The sequence below is a fragment of the Phytophthora infestans genome, genomic scaffold (genome assembly GCF_000142945.1).
Source record: "Phytophthora infestans T30-4 supercont1.6 genomic scaffold, whole genome shotgun sequence".
Lineage (NCBI taxonomy): Eukaryota > Oomycota > Peronosporomycetes > Peronosporales > Peronosporaceae > Phytophthora > Phytophthora infestans.
This window is the reverse complement of record NW_003303753.1, coordinates 3,665,718-3,668,773: the sequence shown is the minus strand read 5'-3', so window position 1 is coordinate 3,668,773 and position 3,056 is coordinate 3,665,718.

Sequence of the window (3,056 nt, the reverse complement as noted above, 5' to 3'; positions counted from 1 at the left end):
TGAGCACGAAGCACCAATCGATGTAAACGCGAAGGCTTGGTTGTAAGCACGAATTTGACGGAGGAACTCGGGATCTCCGTACAGCTGAAGCAGCTTCCGTGGCGCGGGGTGCAGTGGAGGCAGATTTACCCTGCCTGCGAGACAGCATGATATCGCAGACTCGCCAGGCCACTTCCAAGCATTGCAGATCGGACAAACGGTTGTAGCCGGAAGCTTGTGCCGGCCGCTCACCACGTCGTCACCCGTTATCATGTACGCATCGAAGTCTTCGAGGGATATAAGAGCGTGTCCATGTCGGATGCATTGGCGTCGAGTGCGCACCCGCTCGAGTTCTTGCTGGCGCTCGTCTCCTGCCTGCCCTGCTCGTCGATTGGATTGCCGTTGTCGGTCTAGGGCGCGCTCAGCTACCCGATCATGTTCATTCAGTTCTGCTCTGTGTGAGGCTTGCTGCTGCCGATTCTGCTCCCGTTGTTCCTGAAGCTCTTCTCCACGTAGCCGAGCTCTTCGGGCACGCTTACGCTCAGCGTCTTTCTTCCTCGATCGATCACGTTGAGAGAGCGTCATCTTGGCTCGTCTCGTACGGGCCCGTTCCGCATCACCGGCACGTCGTCGTTCTATCTGGGATAGTGTCGCATTAGCTCTCTTCTCGCGGGCCCGCTGCGCAGCCGAGACGGGGGCCTTTTCTCGAACCGTTTGTTCTGATACGAAAGGCGCCTGGAATACAGCCACATTCTCGGTTTCAGCTTGATACGCCGCCTCCATTTCAGCCGCAAAGCGCCGCTGATGTACCGCAGCATCGGACTTTTCCGTCTTCTCCTCCCGCTCTTCAAAAGCTACCGCTCGACTTTCCGTCACCTCCATAACCTCTGTAACGTCTTGGTTCACACTGAGGGCTTGAAGCGCTTTGTTCAAGTCACAGCGCTTCCTTTTGCGCTTGTTCATTCGTCGTTTCCGTGCATCATTTTCCTCCTGTATAGGCGTCGCGTTAATGCGTTCATTCTCCCGCAGACCCTCCTCCAGCTCCTCTCGGGTCCTTTTCCGCTTAGTTCGAGCCATAGTTCTGCGAACACGTAAACGTGACGCGTTAGACAATGTCTAAGTACACCGCACGTAGCAGTAGGTTTTTATAGAGTAGTGTGTTGGAATACGCGTACTACCCGGGATTGCTTGCCCCCATCAAGGTTATCTCCGATCACTTATCCCACAGTCACGGGCCGTGAGGCCCGGAGCGGTTTTAGTTTGCAAAATTGTGCAGTCGAATCTTCAGGGTTGGGCCCCCGGATAGTACTGTAGCTTGAGGTGCGATATCCTTTTGCCAAAAGGCGGCCGTTAATTGCAAAGGCTGGTTATTGATAGGCTATTACAGCCCCCATCCCATCTGTCGGTTAAAAGAAGCCAGTTACGGTACCCCTCCTGATCAACTGCACGCACGCAATGTGCGTGCCCATCAATAACCATTAACGACCGGCTCAACTGGTTCGCTGTCGGGTTTGCGGTCAATGGACCAGGTACCAAATGTGCTCTCGCGCAGAGTGGGCGGTGGGATAAAGCCCCAAGAACCCAGAGGGCTTTAGGACTAAATCCCCTTAGCACGGCTACCTACTTGCAGGATAAAATCCCGCAAGTTTTAAGCTACCCCCTAAGCAGCCCCAGGAACCTCGGACTATCTGTGTATGTGTGTCTTGCTAGCTACTAATGTAAACTAACATGCATACACGCAGCGTACCTTGAGTAACGTGGCGTTCCACGGCTTCCGTTTTGAAAATGGGGGCAAAATGAAATTTGAAAAGTGCATTTAAGTACGATGTGTAGACCACATGTAATATGTACACCACATAATTCAATTTTAGCCAATCGAGGCCGCCTTCGCTGCGGTCGGCAGCCAGTAGAACGCCATCATTAGCGTGAGTTTTATTAGCCCTACCCTCGGACGGACTTACGGACAGACAACACACTCCACTAGAGAGGTAAGGCTAGCCGTTCGCCGCCGCTACGCGGCGGAGGTGGCAGGTTGTAGTCCCAGGGGAAATGGGCTCACGCCTTCGCTGCGCTCCGGCGTAAACATGTTTTATGTAAACGTTATGTACTAAATGCATATGAAATTGAACATTCCTACTCCGAAATAAAGATCTGCCTGTAGACAATGTTCTGGGCGTAGACCCCATCCTCCTCCTCCAGCTTTGGGTACTCGACCAGCGCCTTGAATCTTGATCTTGAAGTAACTCGCGACATCGCAACGTACAGCTGCCCGTGGGAGAAGCAAGGCGTAGCAAGATACAGCCCCAAGTACTGCACCGTTTGTCCTTGCGCCCTGTTAATCGTCATCGCAAAGGCCGGTTGGACAGGAAACTGCTTGCGTCTCAAATGAAACGGAAAGCTCCGAATGTCTCCGTCACTGATGAAAACAATGCGGGGAATCAACACATGTTGCCCTTGTCGCTCACCGGTCATAATTGTGGCGTGGATGACATGTGGCTTGAGGGCCACAATTCGAAGCCGTGTTCCGTTGCACAGCCCTAGATCTGGATTCAGGTTCCGCATCATCATGATAGGCATTCCTACCTTGAGGGTCAACTTGTGGGGAGGCATTCCACTGATATTCATCGAGTGGAGTACCTCCTGCTCGAAGAAATTGCCATCACCGTCGTCTTGTACAGAATCGGAAGACATGTATTCCCGCGCCTGTCCAGTTAATCGATCGGTCACCGCTTCATTGATGCGGTGCACGATTGCGTTCGTGGTCGTGAGGATCGTACGGTTAGCGAAAATACTCATCGGTAGCAACTTCGGGGTTGTTAATCTCGCCATACATCTCGTCGATGATCCGATCCATGCCTCTTGGAATAACACCAGGACGAATTTCCAGGTCCTCATCCTCAGGCACAGGTGGATTCTCAATCAGCATATCGCGCGGGATCTTCATGTAATCGTTTCCTAGGGAAGGGTTTACATCATGCCTTCCCTCCCCGACTTGCAGCAGGAGCTCGGAGAACGCAGCCATTTCCTCAGCAGTGTCTGCAGTATCAGCTGTGCGCACTCGCATGTTTTCCGTAAGA